General features: G+C 45.6%; 20 non-coding genes across 20 annotated transcripts; all 20 read left to right on the top strand.

Annotated features, from left to right (window-relative positions):
• Positions 1 to 6,266: 6,266 nt before the first annotated feature.
• trnae-cuc (transfer RNA glutamic acid (anticodon CUC)) lies at positions 6,267 to 6,338 on the top strand. Its single transcript has one exon. It is a non-coding gene; the product is annotated as a tRNA-Glu (tRNA).
• An 885-nt stretch (positions 6,339 to 7,223) lies between these two features.
• trnae-uuc (transfer RNA glutamic acid (anticodon UUC)) lies at positions 7,224 to 7,295 on the top strand. Its single transcript has one exon. It is a non-coding gene; the product is annotated as a tRNA-Glu (tRNA).
• An 868-nt stretch (positions 7,296 to 8,163) lies between these two features.
• trnae-cuc (transfer RNA glutamic acid (anticodon CUC)) lies at positions 8,164 to 8,235 on the top strand. Its single transcript has one exon. It is a non-coding gene; the product is annotated as a tRNA-Glu (tRNA).
• An 894-nt stretch (positions 8,236 to 9,129) lies between these two features.
• Positions 9,130 to 9,201, top strand: trnae-uuc (transfer RNA glutamic acid (anticodon UUC)). The gene has a single exon. It is a non-coding gene; the product is annotated as a tRNA-Glu (tRNA).
• Positions 9,202 to 10,055: 854 nt separating this feature from the next.
• trnae-uuc (transfer RNA glutamic acid (anticodon UUC)) lies at positions 10,056 to 10,127 on the top strand. Its single transcript has one exon. It is a non-coding gene; the product is annotated as a tRNA-Glu (tRNA).
• An 869-nt stretch (positions 10,128 to 10,996) lies between these two features.
• Positions 10,997 to 11,068, top strand: trnae-cuc (transfer RNA glutamic acid (anticodon CUC)). The gene has a single exon. It is a non-coding gene; the product is annotated as a tRNA-Glu (tRNA).
• Positions 11,069 to 11,953: 885 nt separating this feature from the next.
• trnae-uuc (transfer RNA glutamic acid (anticodon UUC)) lies at positions 11,954 to 12,025 on the top strand. The gene has a single exon. It is a non-coding gene; the product is annotated as a tRNA-Glu (tRNA).
• An 869-nt stretch (positions 12,026 to 12,894) lies between these two features.
• Positions 12,895 to 12,966, top strand: trnae-cuc (transfer RNA glutamic acid (anticodon CUC)). Its single transcript has one exon. It is a non-coding gene; the product is annotated as a tRNA-Glu (tRNA).
• An 885-nt stretch (positions 12,967 to 13,851) lies between these two features.
• Positions 13,852 to 13,923, top strand: trnae-uuc (transfer RNA glutamic acid (anticodon UUC)). Its single transcript has one exon. It is a non-coding gene; the product is annotated as a tRNA-Glu (tRNA).
• An 869-nt stretch (positions 13,924 to 14,792) lies between these two features.
• On the top strand, positions 14,793 to 14,864 carry trnae-cuc (transfer RNA glutamic acid (anticodon CUC)). The gene has a single exon. It is a non-coding gene; the product is annotated as a tRNA-Glu (tRNA).
• An 885-nt stretch (positions 14,865 to 15,749) lies between these two features.
• On the top strand, positions 15,750 to 15,821 carry trnae-uuc (transfer RNA glutamic acid (anticodon UUC)). The gene has a single exon. It is a non-coding gene; the product is annotated as a tRNA-Glu (tRNA).
• An 869-nt stretch (positions 15,822 to 16,690) lies between these two features.
• Positions 16,691 to 16,762, top strand: trnae-cuc (transfer RNA glutamic acid (anticodon CUC)). Its single transcript has one exon. It is a non-coding gene; the product is annotated as a tRNA-Glu (tRNA).
• An 885-nt stretch (positions 16,763 to 17,647) lies between these two features.
• Positions 17,648 to 17,719, top strand: trnae-uuc (transfer RNA glutamic acid (anticodon UUC)). Its single transcript has one exon. It is a non-coding gene; the product is annotated as a tRNA-Glu (tRNA).
• A 3,835-nt stretch (positions 17,720 to 21,554) lies between these two features.
• trnae-uuc (transfer RNA glutamic acid (anticodon UUC)) lies at positions 21,555 to 21,626 on the top strand. The gene has a single exon. It is a non-coding gene; the product is annotated as a tRNA-Glu (tRNA).
• An 869-nt stretch (positions 21,627 to 22,495) lies between these two features.
• Positions 22,496 to 22,567, top strand: trnae-cuc (transfer RNA glutamic acid (anticodon CUC)). Its single transcript has one exon. It is a non-coding gene; the product is annotated as a tRNA-Glu (tRNA).
• Positions 22,568 to 23,452: 885 nt separating this feature from the next.
• trnae-uuc (transfer RNA glutamic acid (anticodon UUC)) lies at positions 23,453 to 23,524 on the top strand. Its single transcript has one exon. It is a non-coding gene; the product is annotated as a tRNA-Glu (tRNA).
• Positions 23,525 to 24,393: 869 nt separating this feature from the next.
• On the top strand, positions 24,394 to 24,465 carry trnae-cuc (transfer RNA glutamic acid (anticodon CUC)). The gene has a single exon. It is a non-coding gene; the product is annotated as a tRNA-Glu (tRNA).
• Positions 24,466 to 25,350: 885 nt separating this feature from the next.
• Positions 25,351 to 25,422, top strand: trnae-uuc (transfer RNA glutamic acid (anticodon UUC)). Its single transcript has one exon. It is a non-coding gene; the product is annotated as a tRNA-Glu (tRNA).
• An 869-nt stretch (positions 25,423 to 26,291) lies between these two features.
• Positions 26,292 to 26,363, top strand: trnae-cuc (transfer RNA glutamic acid (anticodon CUC)). Its single transcript has one exon. It is a non-coding gene; the product is annotated as a tRNA-Glu (tRNA).
• An 885-nt stretch (positions 26,364 to 27,248) lies between these two features.
• trnae-uuc (transfer RNA glutamic acid (anticodon UUC)) lies at positions 27,249 to 27,320 on the top strand. Its single transcript has one exon. It is a non-coding gene; the product is annotated as a tRNA-Glu (tRNA).
• Positions 27,321 to 27,423: the final 103 nt, after the last annotated feature.

Consider the following 27,423-nt stretch of genomic DNA (forward strand, 5'->3'; position numbering starts at 1 on the left):
GCCCCCTGATCACTGACCCCTCTACTAAGGGAAAAAGGTCCTCCCTATCCACTCTATCTAGTCCCATCATAATTTTACATACCTAAATTAAATCTCCCAATTAGCCTCCTTTGTTCCAAAGAAAACAGCCCCAGCCTATCCAATCTTTTCTCATAGCTAAAATTCTCAAGCCCTGGCAACATCCTCGTAAATCTTCTCTGTGGCCTCTCTAGTGCAATCACATATTTCCTGTAATATAGTGACGAGAACTGTACGCAGTACTCAAGCTGTGGACTAACCAATGTTTTATACATTTCTAGCATAACCTCCCTGCTCTAATATTCTATGCCACGGCTAATAAAGGGAAGTATTCCGTATGCCTTTTTAACCAGCTTATCGACTTGTCCTGCTACTTTCAGGATCTGTGGACATGCACTCCAAGGTCCCTTTTGTTTCTCAATATCCTACCATTTATTGTGTACTCCCTTACCTTGTTTGACCTCCCCAAATGCATTACCTCACACTTCCCTGGATTGAATTCTATTTGCCACTTTTCTGCCCACCTGACCAGTCCATCGATATCGTCTTGCAGACTATAGCTTTCCTCCTCACTACCAAACTCACAGCCAATTTTTATATCGTCTGCAAACTTCTTGATCAAGCCCCCCACATTCAAGTCCAAATCATTAATATATACCACAAAAAGCAAGGGACCTCGTACTGAGCCTTGTGGTAACCCACTGGAAACAGCCTTCCAATCACGAAAAAAACCATCAACCATTACCCTTTGTTCTTACCACTGAGCCAATTCTGGAGCAACTAGCCCCTTTCCCTTGGATTCCATGGGCTTTTACTTTGTTAACCAGTCTGCCATGTGGGACCTTGTCAAAAGCCTTGCAAAAATCCATGTACACTACATCGTATATGTTACCCTGATCAACCCTCCTTGTTAAGTGCACAAAAAATTGAATCAAATTATTTAGACACAAACTTCCCTTAACAAATCCATGCTGAATGTCCTTGATTAACCTGTGCCTTTCTCAATGACGATTATGCTGTCCCTCAGAATCGATTCCAATTATTTGCCCACCATCGAGGTTACACTCACTGGTTTTTAATTACTCGGTCTTTCTGTTTCTCGCTTTTTAAACAACCGTACAACATTAGCATTCCTGCAATCCTCTGGCCGAGCCAGTGAGGATTGGAAAGTGATAGTCAAAGCCTCCGTTATTTCCTCCCTTGCTTCTCTTAACAGCCTGAAATGCATTCCATCCGGGCCTGGCGGTTTATCTACTTTCATAAATGCTAAACCCCTTAATACTTCCTCTCTCACTATGTTAATCCCATCCATTATTTCACACTCATTCTTAATTTCAATCTCTGCATCATTCCCTGTTTTTGTGAAGAAACATGCAAAGTATTAATTGAGAACCATACCCATATCTTCCATCTCCACACATATGTTAACTTTTCGATCTCTAATAGACCTTATAGGGTCTTCAAAAGACTTGGTGTTCTCCCGTGGACTCCTCAAGTCAGACTGGCAGCATTCAAAACCGGAGTGCCTGAGAAGCACGGTTTGTGAGGCCAGGAAAGGTTTAACGAGAATCACGTTCTGCTGTAATTTTCTACAGCATTCTGGAGATCAGGCAATCCTGAACAACATAATCGAGAAACAAAAGAATGAGAGACTATCCCAGTCTCCACCCTGACTGCCTGAGGTCCTTTAGCAGATTGGTGATTGTCCAGTAATGTGAGCAAGTTGATTGATTTGTTAACTCCCCAACTCCTGATGATATTCTGGACTACCTACGTGTGGATCATCCACTTGTCAGGGTGGATTACAAGTTAGCTGAGTGTGCCGACTGTTTTATTGTCCATCCCGACCAAAATTGGCACCAAGAATATCAACCCATGCTTCAAGCACCAATGGGAAGTAACGTGTCATGTTGACAGAGGTATCGGGTCTGGGCCCCTCCCTGTTTGTAGGCGCTCCGGACTACTGTCAAATTGTGTGTCTGGAGGCGCAGTGACTTACGCCGCATCAAGTCTGAAGGTATATAATGTCTTATTGTAGCATTCAAACCTTGAGCCTGTTGAAATGCCAAGTGAACTCATCCATATCGATTGGCCTAGAAGTCCATTGATCCTGAATGTAGCCTCCCACCCATATCGAAGCTGAACAGCCTGATGGCTGCAGCACCAATACCTGGAGAACACTGTGATCTCAGGACCAGCAGCTCTAGTTCAGATGCTGTGACAAAGGAGGCCTGTGGAAACTTAATTGATGGAGCAAGGCTTAACTGGTGAAATATCCCCAACAGTTCGTCCTTCTGGAGGAAGAAGATGACTATGACTATCACTCACTCGCTCTCAGTGTGGATGGTCGAAGATACTGATCTCAACTGCCAGTTTGCCCATTAGTAGCTGGTTGCTTTGATGGCCAAACCAAACTACATTATGAAAACATGAAGGCTCAAGGAGCTAATGCATTGGATGCTCACTAATTCTGGTCTCCGAGGCCCAAGTGTCCCGAGTGATCCATTTCCACATGGAAGTAGTAGAAATGGCTCATCCATCCACATCTGTGGTGGGCTATCAAAGGCAGGAATCACTGCTTGGAGAGGGAGAGCTGGAGAGGGCCTTGAAGGTTACTTGTTGCGTGCTCCCTGCTTTCCAGGTCCTAATCTGGAAAGACGGGCTAACATGACACAAAGACATTGCAGTCCGGCGAAAGCTTTGAAAAGACTGCTGTCCCTGAAAGGGCCTGTAGATGGGGTGGGCTCAGCTGCAAAGTGAGACAGTGTCTCCTTGCATGCCAATCCGGGAATGCCTGAAAGTTCTGCTGGAGATGCTTGTACCCTGAAGCAGCTCCTCCACTCGCTCGCCACAGAAGCCCTCAGCATCTAAGGGCATCTGCAGTGGTTGTTGCTGCAGTTACTGAAGGAACTCCAAGATGCGCAGCCAAGCTAAGTGGTGATACAAGATCCACTGGACGATAGACCCTGCTCCTTTATTAATGGCAGCCACACAACCTGCTGCTGCAGTGATGCTCTCTGAAAGTGGTCCTCACTCTGTGGCAGGGATTGCTCCCTCAATTCACCTGTGAGGCATTATCCTGCAATAAGTAAAGCTGGCCACTATGGATTTGGTGGTGGAGAACACGAATATGCGTCAAACACTGAAGGAAGCTCCGCCAAACCCACATGTCCCACTATTTGGATTGTGGTGGGTGGAACAGGACCAGTTTCCTGAGCGATGACTTTCCCTCTGATGCTTTCACGACTGAAGTTCAGCAGTTGGATCAGTGAACTGAAAAGTGTGAAGCAGGTTGGCGGAGGCACTATAGACGCTGTCTACATTGGCCACAACCGGAGGGTGCTGATCAAGACCGACCAAACGGCCCTGGAGTTTGGTAGATCGCATCCAGCAAAGGTCGATGGCTGAGACCTTTGCAAGACCCCAATAAAGACTCAATTCTCCAGGTGCAGGGACTTCCAGAACCTCCAGTTTCAGACTCTGCGTCACACATGTGTTGAATACATGAATAAGCCTCAGTGACTGGAGGTTGTGGTCGGACTCAGGCTCCCAACTGGACTTCCGAAGGTGGGAAGCCGCCAAGCAGCTTCTGTGGGCTGAACCGACAGAGAAGGTTCATAACGGGATGCAACCAACAGAGTACCCTTTGTCGTCCAGTACTTCCCCGGAGCGGAGAAACCACGCCATGTTCTCCGCAGCCTTCAACATGTCATCAATGACGACGAACACCTCGCTATGGCCATCCCCACACCTCCAATACTCGCCTTCAAACAGCCACCCAACCTCAAACAGACCATCGTTCGCAGCAAATTACCTAGCTTTCAAGAGAACAGCGTCCACGACACCACACAACCCTGCCACGGTAACCTCTGCAAGACATGCCAGATCATCGACACAGATACCACCATCACACGAGAGGACACCACCCACCAGGTGCATGGTTCATACTCCTGTGACTCGGCCAACGTTGTCGACCTCATACGTTTCAGGAAAGGATGACCCAGAGCATGGTACATTGGCGAGACCATGCAGACGCTGCGACAACGGATGAACGGACACCGCGCAACAATCGCCAAACAGGAGGGTTCCCTCCCAGTCGGGGAACACTTCAGCAGTCATGGACATTCATCCACCGACCTTCGGGCAAGCGTACTCCAAGGCGGCCTTCGAGACACACGACAACGCAAAATCGTCGAGCAGAAATTGATAGCCAAGTTCCGCACCCATGAGGACGGCCTCAACCGGGATCTTGGGTTCATGTCACGCGACACGTTACCCCACCAGCGAACAAATGTTATCTGTTTTTAATATAACGGGTCAGTTGCTGTCTTTTCTATGTTTCTACCTCTCTATCTCTGTTTATTTTTTATTTTTTTTTTGGTGATTTGTATATTCTGAGACCTTGCAGGTAACAACTGTCTGTCTGCACACTGATTGCCTTGGCAACGGGCAGTTGAAAAAACTGTCTGTAATCATCAAGCAATGTTCTGTGAATTATAAATGCGATTTCATTTCGAGGATTTCATTTCGTTCACCTGAGGAAGGAGGAAGCCTCCGAAAGCTTGCGAATTTAAAATAAAATTGTTGGACTATAACTTGGTGTTGTAAAATTGTTTACATTTCTTTAAAATGTGTTGACACTGATCAAAGTTTGTGGGAAGATTTTTTTTGCCATTTCTCCCAAGATTCAGAAAAGACCTGTTGCTTGTCACTTTAATTGTCGCCAACCTTTAACTGTAGCTCACAGTGTCAGAACAGTAACTGTTCTCATTAGCCATTTATGTCTCTCCTGGCACGACATCTCCTTAACAACACCAACTAATCACAGCACCTCTTTCTTCAAATTGAATTCCAGTGTAAAAAATGAGCGTTTTCAAAGCTAAGGAAGATGTGCAAGATTGGAAGGAGTGTGCGACTGGAGATAATGGGCCTGAGGCAGTGAGAACATCTCTTGAACATTATCAGTACCTGAAAGGAGGGAGATGAGATCTTTGAGTTTATTTCTCCTGGCATCAGCAAAACCCATCGTCCCTCAATGCCCAACATCTTTCATCCATTTCGAGTGCATGCCGACCCGAACTTGGTGCTGTCATTGTCTGAACAAGTGTTTCATGTTCTTCGATGACCGTCGCAGACACGATGGGCCGAATGGCCTCCTTCTGTGCCCTGAATGTTCTGTGTTTCTCTGTGCGAAAAGAAAATGCCATTTTGGCCGAGCAGCTTGTTTGGGGAGAAAGGGACGTGAAATGCAGAGACAAATAGGAAAAAGAGGCTTGGACTGATGGCCTGCAAGATCGTGCCATGTGCTTCCCTGGTGGTCTCGTGGTTAGGATTCAGCGCTTTCACAGCCGTGGCACGGGTTCGATTCCCGGTCAGGGAACGTTATTTGCAAAGTGCTGTTTGTTCTGATGCCAGTGATTGCTCCTGATCGCTATCAGTTTTACACTGCTGTGGTTGCAACAAGGGGCTGCCCATCATTCCTTTATCTCACAACCCATTAGAGTGACACACAATGTACTTTCTTGCCTTCTGTAAAATGCCAGTATTTATTTTTAAAGAGTCGTGACGCTGATCAAAGTTTGTGGGAAGGTTTTTGTTGCCATTTCCAGCAGATTTGGAAAAGATCTGCTGCCTGACACTCTAATTGTCGCCAACCTTTAACTATAGCTCACAGTGTCAGAACAGTCACTGTTTTTTAGACTTTTATGTCTCTTCTGCCACTACATCTCCTTAACAACACCAGCTGATCACAGCACCGCTTTCTTCAAAATGAGGCCCAGTGTAAAAAAAAATGCACGGTTTCAAAGCGAAGGGAGGTGTGCAAAATTGGAAGGAGTGTGCGACTGGATATAATGGGCCTGAGGCAGTGAGAACATCTCTTGAGCATAAAGACATTCAGTATCTGAAAGAAGCAGGCTGCTGAGCTCTTTCAGTTTATTTATCCTGGCATCTGCAAAACCCATCGTCTCTCAAAGTCCATCATCTTTCATCCATTTTGTGTGCATGCCTACCCGAACTTGGTGCTGTCATTGTCTGAACCAGTGTTTTATGTTGTTCGATGACCGTCACAAACACGATGGGCCGAATGGCCTCCCACTGTGCCGTGAATGTTCCATGTTCCAATGTGCTAAAAGAAAATGCCATTTTGGGCGAGCAGCTTTTTTTTGGATCGAAAGAGACCTGAATTTCAAAGGGACAATTAGGAAAGAAAAGGTTGGACTCCTCTCTCGCCTGCATCAGCCGTAGCTTCCCTGGTGGTCGAGTGGTTAGGATTCGGCGCTCTCACCGCCGCGGCCCGGGTTCGATTCCCGGTCAGGGAAGATTGCTTTCTTGGTGCTCGTCGTTCTGGTGCCAACGAATGTCCCATCACTGAGCCCAATGCTTGCTCCTGATCAACATTAGCTTTTTCGCCAACATAAATGCTAATCGAGCAGCGGGCAGCCGATCATTCTTTAATCTAACAAGCCATTAGAGCGACATACAATGCACTTTCATGCCTTCTGTAAAATGCCTACATTTCTTTAAAATGTGTTGACGCTGATCAAAGTTTGTGGGCAGATTTTTGTTGCCATTTCTCCCAAGATTCGGAAAAGACCTGTTGCTTGTCACTTTAATTGTCGCCAACCTTTAACTGTAGCTCACAGTGTCAGAACAGTAACTGTTCTCATTAGCCATTTATGTCTCTCCTGGCACGACATCTCCTTAACAACAGCAACTAATCACAGCACCTCTTTCTTCAAATTGAATTCCAGTGTAAAAAATGAGCGTTTTCAAAGCTAAGGAAGATGTGCAAGATTGGAAGGAGTGTGCGACTGGAGATAATGGGCCTGAGGCAGTGAGAACATCTCTTGAACATTATCAGTACCTGAAAAGAGGGAGATGAGATCTTTGAGTTTATTTCTCCTGGCATCAGCAAAACCCATCGTCCCTCAATGCCCAACATCTTTCATCCATTTCGAGTGCATGCCGACCCGAACTTGGTGCTGTCATTGTCTGAACAAGTGTTTCATGTTCTTCGATGACCGTCGCAGACACGATGGGCCGAATGGCCTCCTTCTGTGCCCTGAATGTTCTGTGTTTCTATGTACGAAAAGAAAATGCCATTTTGGCCGAGCAGCTTGTTTGGGGAGAAAGGGACGTGAAATGCAGAGACAAATAGGAAAAAGAGGCTTGGACTGATGGCCTGCAAGATCGTGCCATGTGCTTCCCTGGTGGTCTAGTGGTTAGGATTCGGCGCTTTCACCGCCGTGGCCCGGGTTCGATTCCCGGTCAGGGAACGTTATTTGCAAAGTGCTGTTTGTTCTGATGCCAGTGATTGCTCCTGATCGCTATCAGTTTTACACTGCTGTGGTTGCAACAAGGGGCTGCCCATCATTCCTTTATCTCACAACCCATTAGAGTGACACACAATGTACTTTCTTGCCTTCTGTAAAATGCCAGTATTTATTTTTAAAGAGTCGTGACGCTGATCAAAGTTTGTGGGAAGGTTTTTGTTGCCATTTCTAACAGATTTGGAAAAGATCTGCTGCCTGACACTCTAATTGTCGCCAACCTTTAACCATAGCTCACAGTGTCAGAACAGTCACTGTTTTTTAGACTTTTATGTCTCTTCTGCCACTACATCTCCTTAACAACACCAGCTGATCACAGCACCGCTTTCTTCAAAATGAGGCCCAGTGTAAAAAAAAATGCACGGTTTCAAAGCGAAGGGAGGTGTGCAAAATTGGAAGGAGTGTGCGACTGGATATAATGGGCCTGAGGCAGTGAGAACATCTCTTGAGCATAAAGACATTCAGAATCTGAAAGAAGCAGGCTGCTGAGCTCTTTCAGTTTATTTATCCTGGCATCTGCAAAACCCATCGTCTCTCAAAGTCCATCATCTTTCATCCATTTTGTGTGCATGCCTACCCGAACTTGGTGCTGTCATTGTCTGAACCAGTGTTTTATGTTGTTCGATGACCGTCACAAACACGATGGGCCGAATGGCCTCCCACTGTGCCATGAATGTTCGATGTTCCAATGTGCTAAAAGAAAATGCCATTTTGGGCGAGCAGCTTTTTTTTGGATCGAAAGAGACCTGAATTTCAAAGGGACAATTAGGAAAGAAAAGGTTGGACTCCTCTCTCGCATGCATCAGCCGTAGCTTCCCTGGTGGTCTAGTGGTTAGGATTCGGCGCTCTCACCGCCGCGGCCCGGGTTCGATTCCCGGTCAGGGAAGATTGCTTTCTTGGTGCTCGTCGTTCTGGTGCCAACGAATGTCCCATCACTGAGCCCAATGCTTGCTCCTGAACAACATTAGCTTTTTCGCCAACATAAATGCTAATCGAGCAGCGGGCAGCCGATCATTCTTTAATCTAACAAGCCATCAGAGCGACATACAATGCACTTTCATGCCTTCTGTAAAATGCCTACATTTCTTTAAAATGTGTTGACGCTGATCAAAGTTTGTGGGAAGATTTTTGTTGCCATTTCTCCCAAGATTCGGAAAAGACCTGTTGCTTGTCACTTTAATTGTCGCCAACCTTTAACTGTAGCTCACAGTGTCAGAACAGTAACTGTTCTCATTAGCCATTTATGTCTCTCCTGGCACGACATCTCCTTAACAACAGCAACTAATCACAGCACCTCTTTCTTCAAATTGAATTCCAGTGTAAAAAATGAGCGTTTTCAAAGCTAAGGAAGATGTGCAAGATTGGAAGGAGTGTGCGACTGGATATAATGGGCCTGAGGCAGTGAGAACATCTCTTGAGCATAAAGACATTCAGTATCTGAAAGAAGCAGGCTGATGAGCTCTTTCAGTTTATTTATCCTGGCATCTGCAAAACCCATCGTCTCTCAAAGTCCATCATCTTTCATCCATTTTGTGTGCATGCCTATCCGAACTTGGTGCTGTCATTGTCTGAACCAGTGTTTTATGTTGTTCGATGACCGTCACAAACACGATGGGCCGAATGGCCTCCCACTGTGCCGTGAATGTTCTGTGTTTCTATGTACGAAAAGAAAATGCCATTTTGGCCGAGCAGCTTGTTTGGGGAGAAAGGGACGTGAAATGCAGAGACAAATAGGAAAAAGAGGCTTGGACTGATGGCCTGCAAGATCGTGCCATGTGCTTCCCTGGTGGTCTAGTGGTTAGGATTCGGCGCTTTCACCGCCGCGGCCCGGGTTCGATTCCTGGTCAGGGAACGTTATTTGCAAAGTGCTGTTCGTTCTGATGCCAGTGATTGCTCCTGATCGCTATCAGTTTTACACTGCTGTGGTTGCAACAAGGGGCTGCCCATCATTCCTTTATCTCACAACCCATTAGAGTGACACACAATGTACTTTCTTGCCTTCTGTAAAATGCCAGTATTTATTTTTAAAGAGTCGTGACGCTGATCAAAGTTTGTGGGAAGGTTTTTGTTGCCATTTCTAACAGATTTGGAAAAGATCTGCTGCCTGACACTCTAATTGTCGCCAACCTTTAACCATAGCTCACAGTGTCAGCACAGTCACTGTTTTTTTAGACTTTTATGTCTCTTCTGCCACTACATCTCCTTAACAACACCAACTAATCACAGCACCTCTTTCTTCAAATTGAATTCCAGTGTAAAAAATGAGCGTTTTCAAAGCTAAGGAAGATGTGCAAGATTGGAAGGAGTGTGCGACTGGAGATAATGGGCCTGAGGCAGTGAGAACATCTCTTGAACATTATCAGTACCTGAAAGGAGGGAGATGAGATCTTTGAGTTTATTTCTCCTGGCATCAGCAAAACCCATCGTCCCTCAATGCCCAACATCTTTCATCCATTTCGAGTGCATGCCGACCCGAACTTGGTGCTGTCATTGTCTGAACAAGTGTTTCATGTTCTTCGATGACCGTCGCAGACACGATGGGCCGAATGGCCTCCTTCTGTGCCCTGAATGTTCTGTGTTTCTATGTACGAAAAGAAAATGCCATTTTGGCCGAGCAGCTTGTTTGGGGAGAAAGGGACGTGAAATGCAGAGACAAATAGGAAAAAGAGGCTTGGACTGATGGCCTGCAAGATCGTGCCATGTGCTTCCCTGGTGGTCTAGTGGTTAGGATTCGGCGCTTTCACCGCCGCGGCCCGGGTTCGATTCCCGGTCAGGGAACGTTATTTGCAAAGTGCTGTTCGTTCTGATGCCAGTGATTGCTCCTGATCGCTATCAGTTTTACACTGCTGTGGTTGCAACAAGGGGCTGCCCATCATTCCTTTATCTCACAACCCATTAGAGTGACACACAATGTACTTTCTTGCCTTCTGTAAAATGCCAGTATTTATTTTTAAAGAGTCGTGATGCTGATCAAAGTTTGTGGGAAGGTTTTTGTTGCCATTTCCAGCAGATTTGGAAAAGATCTGCTGCCTGACACTCTAATTGTCGCCAACCTTTAACTATAGCTCACAGTGTCAGCACAGTCACTGTTTTTTTAGACTTTTATGTCTCTTCTGCCACTACATCTCCTTAACAACACCAGCTGATCACAGCACCGCTTTCTTCAAAATGAGGCCCAGTGTAAAAAAAAATGCACGGTTTCAAAGCGAAGGGAGGTGTGCAAGATTGGAAGGAGTGTGCGACTGGATATAATGGGCCTGAGGCAGTGAGAACATCTCTTGAGCATAAAGACATTCAGTATCTGAAAGAAGCAGGCTGATGAGCTCTTTCAGTTTATTTATCCTGGCATCTGCAAAACCCATCGTCTCTCAAAGTCCATCATCTTTCATCCATTTTGTGTGCATGCCTACCCGAACTTGGTGCTGTCATTGTCTGAACCAGTGTTTTATGTTGTTCGATGACCGTCACAAACACGATGGGCCGAATGGCCTCCCACTGTGCCGTGAATGTTCTATGTTCCAATGTACTAAAAGAAAATGCCATTTTGGGCGAGCAGCTTTTTTTTGGATCGAAAGAGACCTGAATTTCAAAGGGACAATTAGGAAAGAAAAGGTTGGACTCCTCTCTCGCATGCATCAGCCGTAGCTTCCATGGTGGTCTAGTGGTTAGGATTCGGCGCTCTCACCGCCGCGGCCTGGGTTCAATTCCCGGTCAGGGAAGATTGCTTTCTTGGTGCTCGTCGTTCTGGTGCCAACGAATGTCCCATCACTGAGCCCAATGCTTGCTCCTGATCAACATTAGCTTTTTCGCCAACATAAATGCTAATCGAGCAGCGGGCAGCCGATCATTCTTTAATCTAACAAGCCATCAGAGCGACATACAATGCACTTTCATGCCTTCTGTAAAATGCCTACATTTCTTTAAAATGTGTTGACGCTGATCAAAGTTTGTGGGAAGATTTTTGTTGCCATTTCTCCCAAGATTCGGAAAAGACCTGTTGCTTGTCACTTTAATTGTCGCCAACCTTTAACTGTAGCTCACAGTGTCAGAACAGTAACTGTTCTCATTAGCCATTTATGTCTCTCCTGGCACGACATCTCCTTAACAACAGCAACTAATCACAGCACCTCTTTCTTCAAATTGAATTCCAGTGTAAAAAATGAGCGTTTTCAAAGCTAAGGAAGATGTGCAAGATTGGAAGGAGTGTGCGACTGGAGATAATGGGCCTGAGGCAGTGAGAACATCTCTTGAACATTATCAGTACCTGAAAGGAGGGAGATGAGATCTTTGAGTTTATTTCTCCTGGCATCAGCAAAACCCAACGTCCCTCAATGCCCAACATCTTTCATCCATTTCGAGTGCATGCCGACCCGAACTTGGTGCTGTCATTGTCTGAACAAGTGTTTCATGTTCTTCGATGACCGTCGCAGACACGATGGGCCGAATGGCCTCCTTCTGTGCCCTGAATGTTCTGTGTTTCTATGTACGAAAAGAAAATGCCATTTTGGCCGAGCAGCTTGTTTGGGGAGAAAGGGACGTGAAATGCAGAGACAAATAGGAAAAAGAGGCTTGGACTGATGGCCTGCAAGATCGCGCCATGTGCTTCCCTGGTGGTCGAGTGGTTAGGATTCGGCGCTTTCACCGCCGCGGCCCGGGTTCGATTCCTGGTCAGGGAACGTTATTTGCAAAGTGCTGTTCGTTCTGATGCCAGTGATTGCTCCTGATCGCTATCAGTTTTACACTGCTGTGGTTGCAACAAGGGGCTGCCCATCATTCCTTTATCTCACAACCCATTAGAGTGACACACAATGTACTTTCTTGCCTTCTGTAAAATGCCAGTATTTATTTTTAAAGAGTCGTGACGCTGATCAAAGTTTGTGGGAAGGTTTTTGTTGCCATTTCTAACAGATTTGGAAAAGATCTGCTGCCTGACACTCGAATTGTCGCCAACCTTTAACTATAGCTCACAGTGTCAGCACAGTCACTGTTTTTTTAGACTTTTATGTCTCTTCTGCCACTACATCTCCTTAACAACACCAGCTGATCACAGCACCGCTTTCTTCAAAATGAGGCCCAGTGTAAAAAAAAATGCACGGTTTCAAAGCGAAGGGAGGTGTGCAAGATTGGAAGGAGTGTGCGACTGGATATAATGGGCCTGAGGCAGTGAGAACATCTCTTGAGCATAAAGACATTCAGTATCTGAAAGAAGCAGGCTGATGAGCTCTTTCAGTTTATTTATCCTGGCATCTGCAAAACCCATCGTCTCTCAAAGTCCATCATCTTTCATCCATTTTGTGTGCATGCCAACCCGAACTTGGTGCTATCATTGTCTGAACCAGTGTTTTATGTTGTTCGATGACCGTCACAAACACGATGGGCCGAATGGCCTCCCACTGTGCCGTGAATGTTCTCTGTTCCAATGTGCTAAAAGAAAATGCCATTTTGGGCGAGCAGCTTTTTTTTGGATCGAAAGAGACCTGAATTTCAAAGGGACAATTAGGAAAGAAAAGGTTGGACTCCTCTCTCGCATGCATCAGCCGTAGCTTCCCTGGTGGTCTAGTGGTTAGGATTCGGCGCTCTCACCGCCGCGGCCCGGGTTCGATTCCCGGTCAGGGAAGATTGCTTTCTTGGTGCTCGTTGTTCTGGTGCCAACGAATTTCCCATCACTGAGCCCAATGCTTGCTCCTGATCAACATTAGCTTTTTCGCCAACATAAATGCTAATCGAGCAGCGGGCAGCCGATCATTCTTTAATCTAACAAGCCATTAGAGCGACATACAATGCACTTTCATGCCTTCTGTAAAAAGCCTACATTTCTTTAAAATGTGTTGACGCTGATCAAAGTTTGTGGGAAGATTTTTGTTGCCATTTCTCCGAAGATTCGGAAAAGACCTGTTGCTTGTCACTTTAATTGTCGCCAACCTTTAACTGTAGCTCACAGTGTCAGAACAGTAACTGTTCTCATTAGCCATTTATGTCTCTCCTGGCACGACATCTCCTTAACAACACCAACTAATCACAGCACCTCTTTCTTCAAATTGAATTCCAGTGTAAAAAATGAGCGTTTTCAAAGCTAAGGAAGATGTGCAAGATTGGAAGGAGTGTGCGACTGGAGATAATGGGCCTGAGGCAGTGAGAACATCTCTTGAACATTATCAGTACCTGAAAGGAGGGAGATGAGATCTTTGAGTTTATTTCTCCTGGCATCAGCAAAACCCAACGTCCCTCAATGCCCAACATCTTTCATCCATTTCGAGTGCATGCCGACCCGAACTTGGTGCTGTCATTGTCTGAACAAGTGTTTCATGTTCTTCGATGACCGTCGCAGACACGATGGGCCGAATGGCCTCCTTCTGTGCCCTGAATGTTCTGTGTTTCTATGTACGAAAAGAAAATGCCATTTTGGCCGAGCAGCTTGTTTGGGGAGAAAGGGACGTGAAATGCAGAGACAAATAGGAAAAAGAGGCTTGGACTGATGGCCTGCAAGATCGCGCCATGTGCTTCCCTGGTGGTCGAGTGGTTAGGATTCGGCGCTTTCACCGCCGCGGCCCGGGTTCGATTCCCGGTCAGGGAACGTTATTTGCAAAGTGCTGTTCGTTCTGATGCCAGTGATTGCTCCTGATCGCTATCAGTTTTACACTGCTGTGGTTGCAACAAGGGGCTGCCCATCATTCCTTTATCTCACAACCCATTAGAGTGACACACAATGTACTTTCTTGCCTTCTGTAAAATGCCAGTATTTATTTTTAAAGAGTCGTGACGCTGATCAAAGTTTGTGGAAAGGTTTTTGTTGCCATTTCTAACAGATTTGGAAAAGATCTGCTGCCTGACACTCGAATTGTCGCCAACCTTTAACTATAGCTCACAGTGTCAGCACAGTCACTGTTTTTTTAGACTTTTATGTCTCTTCTGCCACTACATCTCCTTAACAACACCAGCTGATCACAGCACCGCTTTCTTCAAAATGAGGCCCAGTGTAAAAAAAAATGCACGGTTTCAAAGCGAAGGGAGGTGTGCAAGATCGGAAGGAGTGTGCGACTGGATATAATGGGCCTGAGGCAGTGAGAACATCTCTTGAGCATAAAGACATTCAGTATCTGAAAGAAGCAGGCTGATGAGCTCTTTCAGTTTATTTATCCTGGCATCTGCAAAACCCATCGTCTCTCAAAGTCCATCATCTTTCATCCATTTTGTGTGCATGCCAACCCGAACTTGGTGCTGTCATTGTCTGAACCAGTGTTTTATGTTGTTCGATGACCGTCACAAACACGATGGGCCGAATGGCCTCCCACTGTGCCGTGAATGTTCTCTGTTCCAATGTGCTAAAAGAAAATGCCATTTTGGGCGAGCAGCTTTTTTTTGGATCGAAAGAGACCTGAATTTCAAAGGGACAATTAGGAAAGAAAAGGTTGGACTCCTCTCTCGCATGCATCAGCCGTAGCTTCCCTGGTGGTCTAGTGGTTAGGATTCGGCGCTCTCACCGCCGCGGCCCGGGTTCGATTCCCGGTCAGGGAAGATTGCTTTCTTGGTGCTCGTTGTTCTGGTGCCAACGAATTTCCCATCACTAAGCCCAATGCTTGCTCCTGATCAACATTAGCTTTTTCGCCAACATAAATGCTAATCGAGCAGCGGGCAGCCGATCATTCTTTAATCTAACAAGCCATTAGAGCGACATACAATGCACTTTCATGCCTTCTGTAAAAAGCCTACATTTCTTTAAAATGTGTTGACGCTGATCAAAGTTTGTGGGAAGATTTTTGTTGCCATTTCTCCGAAGATTCGGAAAAGACCTGTTGCTTGTCACTTTAATTGTCGCCAACCTTTAACTGTAGCTCACAGTATCAGAACAGTAACTGTTCTCATTAGCCATTTATGTCTCTCCTGGCACGACATCTCCTTAACAACACCAACTAATCACAGCACCTCTTTCTTCAAATTGAATTCCAGTGTAAAAAATGAGCGTTTTCAAAGCTAAGGAAGATGTGCAAGATTGGAAGGAGTGTGCGACTGGAGATAATGGGCCTGAGGCAGTGAGAACATCTCTTGAACATTATCAGTACCTGAAAGGAGGGAGATGAGATCTTTGAGTTTATTTCTCCTGGCATCAGCAAAACCCAACGTCCCTCAATGCCCAACATCTTTCATCCATTTCGAGTGCATGCCGACCTGAACTTGGTGCTGTCATTGTCTGAACAAGTGTTTCATGTTCTTCGATGACCGTCGCAGACACGATGGGTCGAATGGCCTCCTTCTGTGCCCTGAATGTTCTGTGTTTCTGTGTACGAAAAGAAAATGCCATTTTGGCCGAGCAGCTTGTTTGGGGAGAAAGGGACGTGAAATGCAGAGACAAATAGGAAAAAGAGGCTTGGACTGATGGCCTGCAAGATCGTGCCATGTGCTTCCCTGGTGGTTTCGTGGTGAGGATTCGGCGCTTTCACCGCCGCGGCCCGGGTTCGATTCCCGGTCAGGGAACGTTATTTGCAAAGTGCTGTTCGTTCTGATGCCAGTGATTGCTCCTGATCGCTATCAGTTTTACACTGCTGTGGTTGCAACAAGGGGCTGCCCATCATTCCTTTATCTCACAACCCATTAGAGTGACACACAATGTACTTTCTTGCCTTCTGTAAAATGCCAGTATTTATTTTTAAAGAGTCGTGACGCTGATCAAAGTTTGTGGGAAGGTTTTTGTTGCCATTTCCAGCAGATTTGGAAAAGATCTGCTGCCTGACACTCTAATTGTCGCCAACCTTAAACTATAGCTCACAGTGTCAGCACAGTCACTGTTTTTTTAGACTTTTATGTCTCTTCTGCCACTACATCTCCTTAACAACACCAGCTGATCACAGCACCGCTTTCTTCAAAATGAGGCCCAGTGTAAAAAAAAATGCACGGTTTCAAAGCGAAGGGAGGTGTGCAAAATTGGAAGGAGTGTGCGACTGGATATAATGGGCCTGAGGCAGTGAGAACATCTCTTGAGCATAAAGACATTCAGTATCTGAAAGAAGCAGGCTGATGAGCTCTTTCAGTTTATTTATCCTGGCATCTGCAAAACCCATCGTCTCTCAAAGTCCATCATCTTTCATCCATTTTGTGTGCATGCCTCCCCGAACTTGGTGCTGTCATTGTCTGAACCAGTGTTTTATGTTGTTCGATGACCGTCACAAACACGATGGGCCGAATGGCCTCCCACTGTGCCGTGAATGTTCTATGTTCCAATGTGCTAAAAGAAAATGCCATTTTGGGCGAGCAGCTTTTTTTTGGATCGAAAGAGACCTGAATTTCAAAGGGACAATTAGGAAAGAAAAGGTTGGACTCCTCTCTCGCATGCATCAGCCGTAGCTTCCCTGGTGGTCTAGTGGTTAGGATTCGGTGCTCTCACCGCCGCGGCCCGGGTTCGATTCCCGGTCAGGGAAGATTGCTTTCTTGGTGCTCGTCGTTCTGGTGCCAACGAATGTCCCATCACTGAGCCCAATGCTTGCTCCTGATCAACATTAGCTTTTTCGCCAACATGAATGCTAATCGAGCAGCGGGCAGCCGATCATTCTTTAATCTAACAAGCCATTAGAGCGACATACAATGCACTTTCATGCCTTCTGTAAAATGCCTACATTTCTTTAAAATGTGTTGACGCTGATCAAAGTTTGTGGGAAGATTTTTGTTGCCATTTCTCCCAAGATTCGGAAAAGACCTGTTGCTTGTCACTTTAATTGTCGCCAACCTTTAACTGTAGCTCACAGTGTCAGAACAGTAACTGTTCTCATTAGCCATTTATGTCTCTCCTGGCACGACATCTCCTTAACAACACCAACTAATCACAGCACCTCTTTCTTCAAATTGAATTCCAGTGTAAAAAATGAGCGTTTTCAAAGCTAAGGAAGATGTGCAAGATTGGAAGGAGTGTGCGACTGGAGATAATGGGCCTGAGGCAGTGAGAACATCTCTTGAACATTATCAGTACCTGAAAGGAGGGAGATGAGATCTTTGAGTTTATTTCTCCTGGCATCAGCAAAACCCATCGTCCCTCAATGCCCAACATCTTTCATCCATTTCGAGTGCATGCCGACCCGAACTTGGTGCTGTCATTGTCTGAACAAGTGTTTCATGTTCTTCGATGACCGTCGCAGACACGATGGGTCGAATGGCCTCCTTCTGTGCCCTGAATGTTCTGTGTTTCTATGTACGAAAAGAAAATGCCATTTTGGCCGAGCAGCTTGTTTGGGGAGAAAGGGACGTGAAATGCAGAGACAAATAGGAAAAAGAGGCTTGGACTGATGGCCTGCAAGATTGTTCTATGTGCTTCCCTGGTGGTCTAGTGGTTAGGATTTGGCGCTTTCACCGCCGCTGCCCGGGTTCGATTCCCGGTCAGGGAACGTTATTTGCAAAGTGCTGTTTGTTCTGATGCCAGTGATTGCTCCTGATCGCTATCAGTTTTACACTGCTGTGGTTGCAACAAGGAGCTGCCCATCATTCCTTTATCTCACAACCCATTAGAGTGACACACAATGTACTTTCTTGCCTTCTGTAAAATGCCAGTATTTATTTTAAAGAGTCGTGACGCTGATCAAAGTTTGTGGGAAGGTTTTTGTTGCCATTTCTAACAGATTTGGAAAAGATCTGCTGCCTGACACTCTAATTGTCGCCAACCTTTAACTATAGCTCACAGTGTCAGCACAGTCACTGTTTTTTTAGACTTTTATGTCTCTTCTGCCACTACATCTCCTTAACAACACCAGCTGATCACAGCACCGCTTTCTTCAAAATGAGGCCCAGTGTAAAAAAAAATGCACGGTTTCAAAGCGAAGGGAGGTGTGCAAGATTGGAAGGAGTGTGCGACTGGATATAATGGGCCTGAGGCAGTGAGAACATCTCTTGAGCATAAACACATTCAGTATCTGTAAGAAGCAGGCTGATGAGCTCTTTCAGTTTATTTATCCTGGCATCTGCAAAACCCATCGTCTCTCAAAGTCCATCATCTTTCATCCATTTTGTGTGCATGCCTACCCGAACTTGGTGCTGTCATTGTCTGAACCAGTGTTTTATGTTGTTCGATGACCGTCACAAACACGATGGGCCGAATGGCCTCCCACTGTGCCGTGAATGTTCTATGTTCCAATGTGCTAAAAGAAAATGCCATTTTGGGCGAGCAGCTTTTTTTTGGATCGAAAGAGACCTGAATTTCAAAGGGACAATTAGGAAAGAAAAGGTTGGACTCCTCTCTCGCATGCATCAGCCGTAGCTATCCTGGTGGTCTAGTGGTTAGGATTTGGCACTCTCACCGCCGCGGCCCGGGTTCTGTTCCCGGTCAGGGAAGATTGCTTTCTTGGTGCTCGTCGTTCTGGTGCCAACGAATGTCCCATCACTGAGCCCAATGCTTGCTCCTGATCAACATTAGCTTTTTCGCCAACATAAAAGGGAAGTTAGATTATGAAAAGAAATTAGCAAAAAATATAAAAACAGATAGCAAGAGTTTCTATAGTTTTTCAAAAGAAAAAGGGTGGCTAAGGCAAACATTGGTCCCTTAGAGGATGAGACCGGGAAATTAATGGTGGGAAACATGGAGATGGCAAAAATGCTGAACAAATATTTTGTTTCAGTCTTTACAGTAGAGGACACTAAGAATATCCCAACACTGGACAAACAGGGGACTCTCGGGGGGGAGGAGCTAAATACGATTAAAATCACTCAAGAGATGGTACTCAGTAAAATAATGGGACTCAAGGCGGATAAATCCTCTGGACCTGATGGCTTCCATCCTCGGGTCTTGAGGGAAGTGGCAGTAGGGATTGTGGATGCTTTGGTGATAGTTTTCCAAAATTCCCTGGACTCAGGAGAGGTCCCGGCAGATTGGAAAACTGCTAATGTAACACCGTTATTTAAAAAGGGTGGTAGGCAGAAGGCTGGAAATTATAGGCCAGTTAGCTTAACATCTGTGGTGGGTAAAATTTTGGAGTCTATTATTAAGGAGACAGTAACGGAACATTTAGATAAGCATAATTTAATTGGACAAAGTCAGCATGGCTTTATGAAGGGGAAGTCATGTCTGACAAATTTGCTTGAGTTCTTCGAGGATATAATGTACAGGGTGGATAAAGGGGAACCAGTGGACGTAGTGTATTTAGACTTCCAGAAGGCATTCGACAAGGTGCCACATAAAAGATTATTACTTAAGATAAAAAATCACGGGATTGGGGGTAATATTCTGGCATGGGTGGAGGATTGGTTATCAAACAGGAAGCAGAGAGTTGGGATAAATGGTTCATTTTCGGACTGGCAACCAGTAACCAGTGGTGTTCCACAGGGGTCGGTGCTGGGTCCCCAACTCTTTACAATCTATATTAATGATTTGGAGGAGGGGACCGAGTGCAACATATCAAAATTTGCAGATGATACAAAGATGGGAGGGAAAGTAGAGAGTGAGGAGGACATAAAAAACCTGCAAGGGGATATAGACAGGCTGGGTGAGTGGGCGGAGATTTGGCAGATGCAATATAATATTGGAAAATGTGAGGTTATGCACTTTGGCAGGAAAAATCAGAGAGCAAGTTATTTTCTTAATGGCGAGAGACTGGAAAGTACTGCAGTAAAAAGGGATCTGGGGGTCCTAGTGCAAGAAAATCAAAAAGTTGGTATGCAGGGGCAGCAGGTGATCAAGAAAGCCAACGGAATGTTGGCTTTTATTGCTAGGGGGATAGAATATAAAAACAAGGAGGTATTGCTGCAGTTATATAAGGTATTGGTGAGACCGCACCTGGAATACTGCATACAGTTTTGGTCTCCATACTTAAGAAAAGACATACTTGCTCTCGAGGCAGTACAAAGAAGGTTCACTCGGTTAATCCCGGGGATGAGGGGGCGGACATATGAGGAGAGGTTGAGTAGATTGGGACTCTACTCATTGGAGTTCAGAAGAATGAGAGGCGATCTTATTGAAACATATAAGATTGTGAAGGGTCTTGATCGGGTGGATGCAGTAAGGATGTTCCCAAAGATGGGTGAAACTAGAACTAGGGGGCATAATCTTAGAATAAGGGGCTGCTCTTTCAAAACTGAGATGAGGAGAAACTTCTTCACTCAGAGGGTGGTAGGTCTGTGGAATTTGCTGCCCCAGGAAGCTGTGGAAGCTACATCATGAGATAAATTTAAAACAGAAATAGACAGTTTCCTAGAAGTAAAGGGAATTAGGGGTTATGGGGAGCGGGCAGGAAATTGGACATGAAGCTGAGTTCGGATCGGTCAATGCCCTGTGGGTGGCGGAGAGGGCCCAGGGGCTATGTGGCCGGGTCCTGCTCCGACTTCTTGTGTTCTTAAGATTTGTGGTTGGGATCAGATCAGCCATGATCTTATTGAATGGCGGAGCAGGCTCGAGGGGCCGATTGGCCGACTCCTGCTCCAATTTCTTATGTTCTTATGTTCTTATAAATGCTAATCGAGCAGCGGGCAGCCGATCATTCTTTAATCTAACAAGCCATTAGAGCGACATACAATGCACTTTCATGCCTTCTGTAAAATGCCTTCATTTCTTTAAAATGTGTTGACGCTGATCAAAGTTTGTGGGAAGATTTTTTTTGCCATTTCTCCCAAGATTCGGAAAAGACCTGTTGCTTGTCACTTTAATTGTCGCCAACCTTTAACTGTAGCTCACAGTGTCAGAACAGTAACTGTTCTCATTAGCCATTTATGTCTCTCCTGGCACGACATCTCCTTAACAACACCAACTAATCACAGCACCTCTTTCTTCAAATTGAATTCCAGTGTAAAAAATGAGCGTTTTCAAAGCTAAGGAAGATGTGCAAGATTGGAAGGAGTGTGCGACTGGAGATAATGGGCCTGAGGCAGTGAGAACATCTCTTGAACATTATCAGTACCTGAAAGGAGGGAGATGAGATCTTTGAGTTTATTTCTCCTGGCATCAGCAAAACCCATCGTCCCTCAATGCCCAACATCTTTCATCCATTTCGAGTGCATGCCGACCCGAACTTGGTGCTGTCATTGTCTGAACAAGTGTTTCATGTTCTTCGATGACCGTCGCAGACACGATGGGCCGAATGGCCTCCTTCTGTGCCCTGAATGTTCTGTGTTTCTATGTACGAAAAGAAAATGCCATTTTGGCCGAGCAGCTTGTTTGGGGAGAAAGGGACGTGAAATGCAGAGACAAATAGGAAAAAGAGGCTTGGACTGATGGCCTGCAAGATCGTGCCATGTGCTTCCCTGGTGGTCTAGTGGTTAGGATTCGGCGCTTTCACCGCCGCGGCCCGGGTTCGATTCCCGGTCAGGGAACGTTATTTGCAAAGTGCTGTTCGTTCTGATGCCAGTGATTGCTCCTGATCGCTATCAGTTTTACACTGCTGTGGTTGCAACAAGGGGCTGCCCATCATTCCTTTATCTCACAACCCATTAGAGTGACACACAATGTACTTTCTTGCCTTCTGTAAAATGCCAGTATTTATTTTTAAAGAGTCGTGACGCTGATCAAAGTTTGTGGGAAGGTTTTTGTTGCCATTTCCAGCAGATTTGGAAAAGATCTGCTGCCTGACACTCTAATTGTCGCCAACCTTTAACTATAGCTCACAGTGTCAGAACAGTCACTGTTTTTTTAGACTTTTATGTCTCTTCTGCCACTACATCTCCTTAACAACACCAGCTGATCACAGCACCGCTTTCTTCAAAATGAGGCCCAGTGTAAAAAAAAATGCACGGTTTCAAAGCGAAGGGAGGTGTGCAAGATTGGAAGGAGTGTGCGACTGGATATAATGGGCCTGAGGCAGTGAGAACATCTCTTGAGCATAAAGACATTCAGTATCTGAAAGAAGCAGGCTGATGAGCTCTTTCAGTTTATTTATCCTGGCATCTGCAAAACCCATCGTCTCTCAAAGTCCATCATCTTTCATCCATTTTGTGTGCATGCCTACCTGAACTTGGTGCTGTCATTGTCTGAACCAGTGTTTTATGTTGTTCGATGACCGTCACAAACACGATGGGCCGAATGGCCTCCCACTGTGCCGTGAATGTTCTATGTTCCAATGTGCTAAAAGAAAATGCCATTTTGGGCGAGCAGCTTTTTTTTGGATCGAAAGAGACCTGAATTTCAAAGGGACAATTAGGAAAGAAAAGGTTGGACTCCTCTCTCGCATGCATCAGCGGTAGCTTCCCTGGTGGTCTAGTGGTTAGGATTCGGCGCTCTCACCGCCGCGGCCCGGGTTCGATTCCCGGTCAGGGAAGATTGCTTTCTTGGTGCTCGTCGTTCTGGTGCCAACGAATGTCCCATCACTGAGCCCAATGCTTGCTCCTGATCAACATGAGCTTTTTCGCCAACATAAATGCTAATCGAGCAGCGGGCAGCCGATCATTCTTTAATCTAACAAGCCATTAGAGCGACATACAATGCACTTTCATGCCTTCTGTAAAATGCCTACATTTCTTTAAAATGTGTTGACGCTGATCAAAGTTTGTGGGAAGATTTTTTTTGCCATTTCTCCCAAGATTCGGAAAAGACCTGTTGCTTGTCACTTTAATTGTCGCCAACCTTTAACTGTAGCTCACAGTGTCAGAACAGTAACTGTTCTCATTAGCCATTTATGTCTCTCCTGGCACGACATCTCCTTAACAACACCAACTAATCACAGCACCTCTTTCTTCAAATTGAATTCCAGTGTAAAAAATGAGCGTTTTCAAAGCTAAGGAAGATGTGCAAGATTGGAAGGAGTGTGCGACTGGAGATAATGGGCCTGAGGCAGTGAGAACATCTCTTGAACATTATCAGTACCTGAAAGGAGGGAGATGAGATCTTTGAGTTTATTTCTCCTGGCATCAGCAAAACCCATCGTCCCTCAATGCCCAACATCTTTCATCCATTTCGAGTGCATGCCGACCCGAACTTGGTGCTGTCATTGTCTGAACAAGTGTTTCATGTTCTTCGATGACCGTCGCAGACACGATGGGCCGAATGGCCTCCTTCTGTGCCCTGAATGTTCTGTGTTTCTGTGTACGAAAAGAAAATGCCATTTTGGCCGAGCAGCTTGTTTGGGGAGAAAGGGACGTGAAATGCAGAGACAAATAGGAAAAAGAAGCTTGGACTGATGGCCTGCAAGATCGTGCCATGTGCTTCCCTGGTGGTCTAGTGGTTAGGATTTGGCGCTTTCACCGCCGCGGCCCGGGTTCGATTCCCGGTCAGAGAAAATTATTTGCAAAGTGCTGTTTGTTCTGATGCCAGTGATTGCTCCTGATCGCTATCAGTTTTACACTGCTGTGGTTGCAACAAGGGGCTGCCCATCATTCCTTTATCTCACAACCCATTAGAGTGACACACAATGTACTTTCTTGCCTTCTGTAAAATGCCAGTATTTATTTTTAAAGAGTCGTGACGCTGATCAAAGTTTGTGGGAAGGTTTTTGTTGCCATTTCTAACAGATTTGGAAAAGATCTGCTGCCTGACACTCTAATTGTCGCCAACCTTTAACTATAGCTCACATTGTCAGCACAGTCACTGTTTTTTTAGACTTTTATGTCTCTTCTGCCACTACATCTCCTTAACAACACCAGCTGATCACAGCACCGCTTTCTTCAAAATGAGGCCCAGTGTAAAAAAAAATGCACGGTTTCAAAGCGAAGGGAGGTGTGCAAGATTGGAAGGAGTGTGCGACTGGATATAATGGGCCTGAGGCAATGAGAACATCTCTTGAGCATAAAGACATTCAGTATCTGAAAGAAGCAGGCTGATGAGCTCTTTCAGTTTATTTATCCTGGCATCTGCAAAAGCCATCGTCTCTCAAAGTCCATCATGTTTCATCCATTTTGTGTGCATGCCTACCCGAACTTGGTGCTGTCATTGTCTGAACCAGTGTTTTATGTTGTTCGATGACCGTCACAAACACGATGGGCCGAATGGCCTCCCACTGTGCCGTGAATGTTCTATGTTCCAATGTGCTAAAAGAAAATGCCATTTTGGGCGAGCAGCTTTTTTTTGGATCGAAAGAGACCTGAATTTCAAAGGGACAATTAGGAAAGAAAAGGTTGGACTCCTCTCTCGCATGCATCAGCCGTAGCTTCCCTGGTGGTCTAGTGGTTAGGATTCGGCGCTCTCACTGCCGCGGCCCGGGTTCGATTGCCGGTCAGGGAAGATTGCTTTCTTGGTGCTCGTCGTTCTGGTGCCAACGAATGTCCCATCACTGAGCCCAATGCTTGCTCCTGATCAACATGAGCTTTTTCGCCAACATTAATGCTAATCGAGCAGCGGGCAGCCGATCATTCTTTAATCTAACAAGCCATTAGAGCGACATACAATGCACTTTCATGCCTTCTGTAAAATGCCTACATTTCTTTAAAATGTGTTGACGCTGATCAAAGTTTGTGGGCAGATTTTTGTTGCCATTTCTCCCAAGATTCGGAAAAGACCTGTTGCTTGTCACTTTAATTGTCGCCAACCTTTAACTGTAGCTCACAGTGTCAGAACAGTAACTGTTCTCATTAGCCATTTATGTCTCTCCTGGCACGACATCTCCTTAACAACACCAACTAATCACAGCACCTCTTTCTTCAAATTGAATTCCAGTGTAAAAAATGAGCGTTTTCAAAGCTAAGGAAGATGTGCAAGATTGGAAGGAGTGTGCGACTGGAGATAATGGGCCTGAGGCAGTGAGAACATCTCTTGAACATTATCAGTACCTGAAAGGAGGGAGATGAGATCTTTGAGTTTATTTCTCCTGGCATCAGCAAAACCCATCGTCCCTCAATGCCCAACATCTTTCATCCATTTCGAGTGCATGCCGACCCGAACTTGGTGCTGTCATTGTCTGAACAAGTGTTTCATGTTCTTCGATGACCGTCGCAGACACGATGGGCCGAATGGCCTCCTTCTGTGCCCTGAATGTTCTGTGTTTCTATGTACGAAAAGAAAATGCCATTTTGGCCGAGCAGCTTGTTTGGGGAGAAAGGGACATGAAATGCAGAGACAAATAGGAAAAAGAGGCTTGGACTGATGGCCTGCAAGATAGTGCCATGTGCTTCCCTGGTGGTCTAGTGGTTAGGATTCGGCGCTTTCACCGCCGCGGCCCGGGTTCGATTCCCGGTCAGGAAACGTTATTTGCAAAGTGCTGTTCGTTCTGATGCCAGTGATTGCTCCTGATAGCTATCAGTTTTACACTGCTGTGGTTGCAACAAGGGGCTGCCCATCATTCCTTTATCTCACAACCCATTAGAGTGACACACAATGTACTTTCTTGCCTTCTGTAAAATGCCAGTATTTATTTTTAAAGAGTCGTGACGCTGATCAAAGTTTGTGGGAAGGTTTTTGTTGCCATTTCTAACAGATTTGGAAAAGATCTGCTGCCTGACACTCTAATTGTCGCCAACCTTTAACTATAGCTCACAGTGTCAGCACAGTCACTGTTTTTTTAGACTTTTATGTCTCTTCTGCCACTACATCTCCTTAACAACACCAGCTGATCACAGCACCGCTTTCTTCAAAATGAGGCCCAGTGTAAAAAAAAATGCACGGTTTCAAAGCGAAGGGAGGTGTGCAAGATTGGAAGGAGTGTGCGACTGGATATAATGGGCCTGAGGCAGTGAGAACATCTCTTGAGCATAAAGACATTCAGTATCTGAAAGAAGCAGGCTGATGAGCTCTTTCAGTTTATTTATCCTGGCATCTGCAAAACCCATCGTCTCTCAAAGTCCATCATCTTTCATCCATTTTGTGTGCATGCCTACCCGAACTTGGTGCTGTCATTGTCTGAACCAGTGTTTTATGTTGTTCGATGACCGTCACAAACACGATGGGCCGAATGGCCTCCCACTGTGCCGTGAATGTTCTATGTTCCAATGTGCTAAAAGAAAATGCCATTTTGGGCGAGCAGCTTTTTTTTGGATCGAAAGAGACCTGAATTTCAAAGGGACAATTAGGAAAGAAAAGGTTGGACTCCTCTCTCGCATGCATCAGCCGTAGCTTCCCTGGTGGTCTAGTGGTTAGGATTCGGCGCTCTCACCGCCGCGGCCCGGGTTCGATTCCCGGTCAGGGCAGATTGCTTTCTTGGTGCTCGTCGTTCTGGTGCCAACGAATGTCCCATCACTGAGCCCAATGCTTGCTCCTGATCAACATTTGCTTTTTCGCCAACATAAATGCTAATCGAGCAGCGGGCAGCCGATCATTCTTTAATCTAACAAGCCATTAGAGCGACATACAATGCACTTTCATGCCTTCTGTAAAATGCCTACATTTCTTTAAAATGTGTTGACGCTGATCAAAGTTTGTGGGCAGATTTTTGTTGCCATTTCTCCCAAGATTCGGAAAAGACCTGTTGCTTGTCACTTTAATTGTCGCCAACCTTTAACTGTAGCTCACAGTGTCAGAACAGTAACTGTTCTCATTAGCCATTTATGTCTCTCCTGGCACGACATCTCCTTAACAACACCAACTAATCACAGCACCTCTTTCTTCAAATTGAATTCCAGTGTAAAAAATGAGCGTTTTCAAAGCTAAGGAAGATGTGCAAGATTGGAAGGAGTGTGCGACTGGAGATAATGGGCCTGAGGCAGTGAGAACATCTCTTGAACATTATCAGTACCTGAAAGGAGGGAGATGAGATCTTTGAGTTTATTTCTCCTGGCATCAGCAAAACCCATCGTCCCTCAATGCCCAACATCTTTCATCCATTTCGAGTGCATGCCGACCCGAACTTGGTGCTGTCATTGTCTGAACAAGTGTTTCATGTTCTTCGATGACCGTCGCAGACACGATGGGCCGAATGGCCTCCTTCTGTGCCCTGAATGTTCTGTGTTTCTCTGTGCGAAAAGAAAATGCCATTTTGGCCGAGCAGCTTGTTTGGGGAGAAAGGGACGTGAAATGCAGAGACAAATAGGAAAAAGAAGCTTGGACTGATGGCCTGCAAGATCGTGCCATGTGCTTCCCTGGTGGTCTAGTGGTTAGGATTTGGCGCTTTCACCGCCGCGGCCCGGGTTCGATTCCCGGTCAGAGAAAATTATTTGCAAAGTGCTGTTTGTTCTGATGCCAGTGATTGCTCCTGATCGCTATCAGTTTTACACTGCTGTGGTTGCAACAAGGGGCTGCCCATCATTCCTT

Source organism: Heptranchias perlo, chromosome 2 (assembly GCF_035084215.1).
Source record: "Heptranchias perlo isolate sHepPer1 chromosome 2, sHepPer1.hap1, whole genome shotgun sequence".
NCBI lineage: Eukaryota > Metazoa > Chordata > Chondrichthyes > Hexanchiformes > Hexanchidae > Heptranchias > Heptranchias perlo.